At 37.4% G+C, this 9,322-nt stretch overlaps 1 protein-coding gene across 4 annotated transcripts in view; it reads left to right on the top strand.

The window, feature by feature from the left end:
• The first annotated feature begins 4,175 nt into the window (after positions 1-4,175).
• The window catches only part of cntn3a.1 (contactin 3a, tandem duplicate 1), a 106,639-nt gene continuing 101,492 nt past the window's right edge, over positions 4,176-9,322 (top strand). For 3 of the 4 annotated variants that reach the window (XM_077214091.1, XM_077214092.1, XM_077214089.1), the window contains exon 1: positions 6,279-6,550. The gene's annotated coding sequence lies outside the window, so the exon portion shown is untranslated. Of the gene's footprint in view, positions 4,440-6,278; positions 6,551-9,322 lie in introns of those variants that run through there. The other variant, XM_077214090.1, reaches the window with a different exon arrangement.

Genomic DNA, 9,322 nt, shown 5'->3' with positions numbered 1-9,322 from the left:
CTGTCACATGATCCTTCAGAAATCATGTGGATTTGATGCTCAAGAAACCTTGAGCATCAAGGTTTGAGATATGTTTAATCTTTACTTCTGGTTAAAATAACTGATAAAAACAGACAATACCGCCACAGTAGCGTACATCAACCGTCAAGGTGGTCTACGCTCCTGCCGTATGTCGCAACTCACCCACCATCTCCTCCTATGGAGTCAGAAGCATCTGAGGTCGCTTTGAGACATTTATATCCCCGGAGCCCTGAACTGTGCAGCCGACGAGCTCTCACGGCTTCACCATCCCTGGAGAATGGGGACTCCATCCCCAGTCGGTTCAGCTGATTTGGGACCAGTTCGGGGAGATACAAGTAGACCTGTTTCCCTCCCACGACTCGACCCTATGCGCCCTGTTTTACTCCCTGACCGAGGGCACGCTCGGCACGGACACACTGGCGTACAGCTGGTATGCAAATATGCGTATATGCAAATATGCGTTTCCCCCAGTGAGCCTTCTTTGGAACCTCCACGTGTGGCTCCTGTACGGGACGAGGCAGGTTTGAGTACCCTACCACCAGATTAGATAAGAGATTAGAGGGTAGATTCTACAATCTCCGAATGGAGCCTGTATCCTCTCATGTACTGCTTCAACCAGCCAGTACTAGGACCCGCTCAGGTGTCTTCGCTTGCTCGCCATTCCAATCCACGGACTGGATACGTGCGATATTTCCTCAGGTGAGCTTCCCCGACATGCCCTGAGTTCCTCCAGCATTGCTGACGTCGACGCCAGTGTCTATTGCAAATTCTGCAGACCCATGGTATTTCCTTGCCATTGGCTCGTTTTGTATACTCAAAGTTGATATAGGCTTTCTAAGCGAAACCCCATTCGTCGTCACTACTCAGGGAACGAGGGTTACATAAGTAACCGAGACGTTCTGTCTCCCTCTTTCAGCTCCGAGCTCCATGAGTCATTAGCAGGCCCACATGGAATCTGCACACACAAAACTCCACAGAAGCTTCCACAGATTTCCAAAAACTGAAGTGACCAAAAATCAAACAGTTCTACACATCCTCTGCCCTTTGTTTATTAACAATTTTAACAAATTTGACAAAGCTTTCAACTGCGGTACTCAGTTGTACACATCTGTTATGCACAAAGATTACAACAGAAAATACCTTTTTAATATAAACTCATTAGTGATTGACCACTTTTGATGGTTGCGGAATTAAGAAGAACAAAAAAAAGATCTCCAACACTTTATGTGTTTATCTCAACAGAGCCATCCTGGAATGTTTAAATGTCATTTTCAGAGAGGCTAGCAATAGCGAGCTAGCTTTGAAAGCATAAGCATCTTTAAAGCCACGCCTCCTTCTAAACACATGAACACGTACAGCAGGGAGCAAACAAAAGCGCCACGAGAGGCGGTATTAAACTACCTCATGTCTCAAAGCACATTGAATTATAATAATATGGAACATAAACAACTTATAAAGCTCTGACCTGTCCCACCTGACTGCTGCAGATTCATTTCAGAGTTGACAGTGTTGCCATTGAAACGCATTATCTGAGTCACAAACTACTCTGAGTATAACGTCACGGGTTTCCATCTATTCCAACTTACAGTAGTTATGGTGTGAACACAGCATAAGCTCATTGTTTTGGTTCAGGAGGAAGTGTAAAAGGCTGCTACTGTTCTGGGCTGCGTTTCCCAAAAGCATCGTAAACCTAAGTTGATCGTAAAAACGATCATACGACTGATATTAATATTATGGTCTGTTTCCCAAAAGCATCGTAACTTAAGTAGCACTTGAAAATCTTCGTAGAACTACGAGTGCCTTGGAGTAATCGTACGTCCCCAAGTGCATCGTAAGAAGACAGAGTTATGAGGTCACCTGTAGGACAACCGGCAGATTACACTTTTATCTAGATTTAACAGATTACACTGCAACGTAAGTATAATATACAGGTTTTGATTGTACTTTATTGTACACTTTGTTGTACTCGTGTTTTGTTTAAATGAATAAATTAAATAATTAAAAAGGGAAGAACAAAATAGAAATACACATCTAAATTAAACGAATGAACACATCTAAATTAAACGAATGAACAAAAAACAAAAAATCATAAAATAAGTAATCTGGGAAATATGCTTTAAAGACTGGGCAAAATAGGGATGAATTCAAAAAAATCTGTCAATGACTTGCTGACGTGCACGAAAACCAGCCTTGTATTGGGCATTTCTTGCGGACCTCCTTCCCTGATCTTTGAACACGGTTGCAGTTAGTTTGCAATGTGACAATGTCCTTCCAGATGTTTTGTTTTTCCTTATTTGTATGGTGTCCTTTAAATCTGTTAAAAATAAAATCTTTGTTTCCCTCTATCTCCTCTAAAAGGACATTAATTTTATCTTTTTGAAAGGTCTCTTCTCTTGTTTTTTTGTTTTTGTTCAGCCATTTTGTCAGCCTGTATAGGTGTTTTATATCCATATAGACTTGTCTTGATTTCGAATCCACAACAAATGACGATTATTAGGTTAAACGTTCAGAATACGATTACATATAAGGTTATATTTCAGCACTTCGCGAATGGACAGCGACGCTTAAGTAGCACGTAGAACGGGTTCTCGCGCGTTCAAATTAAGTGCAGTTTTGCGAAACGCACGTGGAATTGCGGCGAGGGTTCGTAACCCTGCACGTAGAGAGCGCTCTTAAGAGCCAAGATACATCGTTATCGGGAAACCCGGCCCTGATTGTGGCACTCAGTGATTGACGTCTCTCTAACTCAGCATAGTATTGAAAACGCTAATGATGTGTGATGTCTGCGCAAGCAGGTGCGCGGTGGTATGGAAATGCATACGTTGACAGGCAGGTAGGACATCGTATCAGGACATTAGGAATGAATGCAATGATTGGACGAACATTTTATTGTCCTACGACTTCAACAGATATATATATATATATATATATATATATATATATATATATATTACTATATATATATTTAGACCATTTAACTTAGTAATTGCTATCAGGATGTGAAAAGACTTTCAACCAGCATAACAAAAACAATTTCTGAAACAAACCACCTACCCTGCATTTAATGAACTTTAACAAAAATGTGACATTTCACTTCTCTTTAATGAAACATGACACACTGATTATGCAAGCCTAAATGAGAATGGAAAGGCGTAAAGTCGAGGAACAGCTGCTAAAAGGCTTATAGCCTCTGATTTTGGTCTCTGATGGCATGTTAAATATCAGCGTATTCCTGAAATTGAAGTGGGAATGCATTGCACACAGGATGCAGAACTGTATTTTTTTTGGTTAAGAAAGTAAAATCTTTTTCTCTTTTTTTTACCCCGTTTAGCCTAACACACAGCATAGTGACTTTCACCATACAGCAATGCCTTGAATGCCTTTTTGCATATAAAATTTAAAAAATAAGGATTGAATAAGGCTCAATAAGTTGATAAGTATGAGAGCATAATAAGTATAGAAGCAAAAAATTCAATAATGTCCAGCTAAATAAATGGATGTGGTGTGTTAAGCTTAATTAAATATGACTAATCAGATGAGAAAAAAAGGCATTCAACATATCTGCGAATAAATAGCTATAATTAATAATATATATTTTAAGTCTTGTTGCAACCTTTAATAAAATCCTCTTCCTGTCATTACAATTTACTTATCATGTGGGAAATGGACAATTCAATTCAAATTCACACTCATGAATTGAAAAGAAGCAATTTTTCAATTGTGGATTTTGCCCAACCCTGAGGGATATCTTTTATTTCATTATTAATTCATGAGGTCCTTTAAAAAAGAAAAAAAGATTTTCTAAATGTCTTTTTATCTTAGAAGAGAATAATACAGCTCAGATTAGAAGGCAATTGACCCAACTTTTACCCAATGAGGAATGTGCATAAAGAATAAGTCGCTAAATAGCAGGACGTTAAATCCGATATCCTGTTTTAATCCATTATTGATGGATCTTCTAACACTTTTTATGAGTCAAGTCTTTTTATATCCCTCCCACTCTCTTTCCACTGGATGCGGTGTTTTCTTTCATGTGCTGATGAAATGACAGCAGATCAAGTGATGTGAAGTTTGTGTTGCGTCACAGCGGCGATGTGAGCGCGAGCGCGTGGCGCAGTGTGGAGTTGATCCCTCTGTGTGTGAGAGGCTGAACTGAGGATACTCCACGCTTAACGCCTTTGCTTTACTTCTCATTTGGTGCACAATAATCCAGTGGGGTATCATAACCGCGGGTTTTTCTCAAGGAGTATCTTGGATTTCCGGAGGCAGAAAATAGGAGAAATATATATATATATATATATTTTTTTTTTTTTTTTGAAGCGCGCTCGACTCGTCTCTGGCATTGTGGAATGGCTAGAGAGATGATGCACTTACACTGGCAAACGCGAAGAGGCTGACAACTGGGGGAAGTCAAACAGGTAAACGAGTTTGATACAGAAAAAAGAATAGTTTTAGGAGTGTTAAAAAATAGAAGACGAGCTAAATGTTCTTTATATTTAGATTAGATATTAAGTTATAAGTTTTTGACAAGCAGATTAGTGTTTTCAGTTCATATGGTTATGATGAAAACGCTTTAACACTTTATAAAAAACTAATTTTCTAATTGGCTCTATATTCTCAAAAAAAAAATAAAGGTTTTAATTAGGATGTTGATGTCTTATATGAAACCCATTTCAAGCTCTAGATTATTTTTTCTTTCTAGTTCTTTAGAAACCATGAATGTAACGAACCAAAATACCGTTCTGAAGAGCTGTTTTAATCTCCATATAACCAACTCATTGAGGAATCTTTGAGGAACCTTTATTTTTTTCATTGCAAACCCATTGAGGAACCTTTATTTTTGCCATTTCAAACTTTATCATTCAGATTAAGAATTCCTTTTTCCGTTCCTCTTTTCTTTTCATCAATATTGCATAATTAGTCCAACTTATTAGATTCTCCATTGAAACTTTCCATTTTTTCCCCAACCAGTTTCGGTCAGTGAACCTCAGCAACATCAACATCTGTTCAGACACTGTCCAGACAGCCTAATTGGACCTCTCTCAGTTAACCATCTGTGAATGAATTATGAAACATAGGACTGGGTGGAATATATTCCAATCTATCTAACCATTAAAACACTAAAATAAATGTGTGGGAGATCATTAAAAATGTATCCTATGTCTTTAAATTATTAATCCTCTTGTTTTCATGATGACACCAGAGACTTGGGTTGAGATCAGCTGTCCTTTTCCTGATGTGAAAAATTGCAATGAATTTCACAACCATTTTTCAAGCTATGTGGATTTTAACTAACTACTACTCATGTGTTTGTTTGTTTGTTTGAATGAGACTAATTGACTTCCCTCATGATTTTAATAGATGCTTTTGATGCAGATAGATTTCCTTCTCAAGACGAATCCAAGTTGTATTTTCTTGGCAATGGGCTGGAATTGACAGACTGGATGTGGCATTGTGAAAGACTTTTCCTATGTACCTCTAGGAATCACAATCTTTATATATAGAATATCTGATACAAAAAAAAACAAAAAAAATTGTTTTATATTATTTAATTGACACTTGATACACAGTAAGGCCTTATGTGTTTTGGTTAGGCAGCATTTTGCAGAAAGAATACATTTCAGAATAAAAAATGAGGACTTATTTATACGTAGCAATAATTTGTTCTAGAGGTAGAGGCAGTTTTTGCTGCACTCTGCTGGCTTGTCAGAGTATAAAAAACATTGGATGATTTCTCAAGGCATCATTAGGGAAGCCAGATTGTTTGCACACACCTCTGTATTGATGCAAGTCAAGGGGGAAGAGACAAGGAGGGAGGCTTGTCTTCTGTGACATATTACATTTCCCCTTCTCCCAGCATTGCTTGTTAAGTCATAGAGAGCTGATGTTTATATGCAGCAGGTCGAGGCTGAGGTGTGAGATGTGCCGTACCTGCTGGTGCATGCTTCAGATTTCTGCACCAGAGATTTTACAGACAAATAATACAGGTTATTGTTAGATCGCGCATGAATAGTTTCAGTCTGAGTGTCACACCTTTGTTATTAAAGAGAGAGAATAAAGGGATATTCAGGATCTTATGCCACAGATGCTGGTGAATATTACAGAATATATTTTCAGCTCTTCCCTGTTTGTAAAAACAAGCAAAAAAAACAAACAAAAAAAAACAAAATCTGTCCCACTAACTTACATTGTGTGGAAATATTGATTTATAAAGAAAACAGATATGTTCCTAATTCTGAGTATCTGGATTTTTGTGTAGGCTAGTCCACTAGTAGTGTACATAGGAATTTACTTCAAATCTACTTCACTGAATTTTCTGGCTATCAATGTTTTCACTGTAGGGGGATATGTATGACACATCTTCTGAAAGAGTACTGAATCTCCTGATCAAAACACATGCGAAGAAGAAGCAGAAACAAGTCATGGAAGATTGCTTACCCAAATGTAAAATAATGTGATCATCAAACATTAAAAAGCATACGTTTAAAACTGCCTAATGTTACTGAATGAAATGTCGACCCAGGAAGAGGTAACGGCTGTAACAATAACTTACTTTTCTCAGCTTTTGTTTCAAATGGTCTTGGGCTATTTTGGCTGTTTTTGAGTACTTTTTTATTTTTTTTTATTTTGCAACATAAACAAAATGTTTACCATACCAATGTTTGGTATCATTTTTTTCAGCACAACATCACCTATATGACCAGACAGTTAGTTTTTCACTTTTTTTATCAACATACTGGACCCAAAATCACACAAAAAACACAAAATCCGATTAGAAAAAGTATAGCTTTTCTACTACAAAAAACAAAAACATGCTCAATGAAGCATTTTAAAAGGTTTAAAATGTAAACACAAGTTGTAAATGTCAACATATACAGGTACAATTCAGATATAATCAAGCTATATACAAAAAAATAAATATGATTTACAAAAAATAGCGGGTGTAGCCATAGGCTTTTTTTTATTGCTTTTTAGCTTTGCCACTTTAAAAAAAAAAATTTGCACACAATATACAGAGAGCTATATTTAAGGCCTTGCATTCCCAGAGTATGAGGGTTCCCAAATTGTGCAAATACAACATAAAAGGTTAAAATTGAGATACAATCAAACTATATAGGCTACAGCAAAAACCAGGTGTGACAATAGGCGTTTTTTCTTTCCTTTTTTGCTTAGAAACTCTACAAAAGACTATACATAAAACTATTTACAACAAATATCAGGTGTGCTTTTTTTTTTTTATCTGTGACAGTCCTCAAAACAGTTTATCTATATCTACTCCTAAACTACCTAAACTACCTAAACTATCTACGATTCCTCGAGTTACTCGATTACAAAAATTCCTCGAGGCAAAAGCTCTGCCTCGAAGCCTCGTTAAATTCCTATGACGCACACTATACGCGCGGCACAGGGATTTGATTGTTTCACACGGACCGTTTATTCACACGAACCTGTTCAGGAAGCATATATTTTGGATTTAGTTGGCGCGATGGCGGAGAATAAATATGTAAATAAACGGCAGAAATTGTCTAAAGTGTGGGATCATTACACACTTAATTCACTTAATACACTTAACTCGCTGAAACAAGGTAACGTAGTTTAAGCCTACTGATGTTCGCTTAAAAAAATATCCCATTACTCGATTAATCGATCGATTAAGTGCTAGATTAATCGATTACAAAAAGAATCGATAGCTGAAGCCCTACCTATACTACTCTCAAAATCTACTCAAACTCTTCCAGAAACTAGCAATAATATCTCTCTCTATATATATAACCTATGTCTCTCTTTGTCTACTCCGTAAATCTCCTGCCTTTCAATTTCGCTTCTTTGCTCAGTTGGCTCCTCCTCCATTCCCTAAAACGTGCAGCCTGAAGAGCAAATTCAGCAGATTCACACATTTTTCTCCGTTTTGTTTTATGACAAAAACTGACGAAGTTATTAGAATAAATGAAACGCCTGTCGCATCCCATCTTACATTTACATTTACCGTATTTTCCGGACTATAAGTCGCTCCGGAGTATAAGTCGCATCAGCCCAAAAATGCGTCATGACGAGGAAAAAAACATATATAAGTAACACTGGAATATAAGTCACATTTATTTAGAAATGTATTTAACAAAATCCAAGACCAAGAAAAAGTTATTTAAACATACTTTAATTCATTAAAACAGAAGGCATTTAAGTTATTCAGCTACACACAATAGCACAAAGAACAACAGGCTGAATATGTGTCCGGTATGTTGTTAACGTAACACATCAACAGTTAGCTACACAATAGCATAAAGAACATACCTGAGAGGCTGAATAGGATCAAATAAAAAACAAAAAAACATAAGACAGCGAGTCCAACAGTTATCGGTAGACGGTAAAGCAATTTCACCAAGCTCCCTCGATCTTATTCCACATCACTGAAGAGAGATTTTTTCAGCGGTAAAACTAGCTGTAGTCTAGAGCGCATAGAGCGCTCTCTCGTGGCTGTAGACGGTACTGTCACCCCCAATTTCGGCAAATGATGCATTCACGTCATACCACAAATACATCAAAAACTCGCAAATAATAATCTGGGGCCGTCAGCGATCCTGTGACGAGTAAATCTTGGTAATTTTGATATATAAGTCGCACCTGACTATAAGTCGCAGGACCAGCCAAGGTATGAAAAAAAGTGCGACTTATAGTCTGGAAAATACGGTATCTTACACTTTTATCCAAAGCGACTTACAATTGCTATATCTCAGAGGTCGCACGCCGCTGGAGCAACTAGGGATTAAGTGTCTTGCTCAGGGGCACATTGGTGTCTCACACTGGATTCGAACCCGGGTCTCTCAGACCAGAGGCATGTGTCTTATCCACTGCGCCATCACCACCCCATCTTGCCTTATGTTACGAACGTGTCGATTTGTTATATAAAGTTTAAATGATCTATCAACACAAAACATTTCAGAGAACAGAATTTCAAGCCAGCACTTTCGACAGAAGTGGACGGCAGCGCTCAACGTGACTTTGTTTTTATGCTTCGACGTCTTAAACTGGTCATGTTACTTGATCACGCCGGCGTGATCGGCGACCCCTAAGAGAAAAGGATGCATGAAGCTAGAAATTGGTCAAAGTTAAAGGTATATTTCAATAATAAAAAAAATAATACCTAAATAGGAACATAGTAGGCTATAGTATACTTGAAGTTCAAAAATAATATATAAATAATACAAGTGTACGTGCAGTATACAACTACTAAATAAGTTCACTGATGGTATACTTCAAGGTGTACTTTCATAAACTAAAAAATGTGCTACAAGTATTTAAC

The sequence above is a fragment of the Siphateles boraxobius genome, unplaced genomic scaffold (assembly GCF_051911475.1).
Source record: "Siphateles boraxobius isolate OS27281-9 unplaced genomic scaffold, OSU_SipBor_1 68, whole genome shotgun sequence".
In the NCBI taxonomy this organism is placed as follows: domain Eukaryota; kingdom Metazoa; phylum Chordata; class Actinopteri; order Cypriniformes; family Leuciscidae; genus Siphateles; species Siphateles boraxobius.
This window is presented reverse-complemented; position numbering and strand designations above follow the sequence as displayed.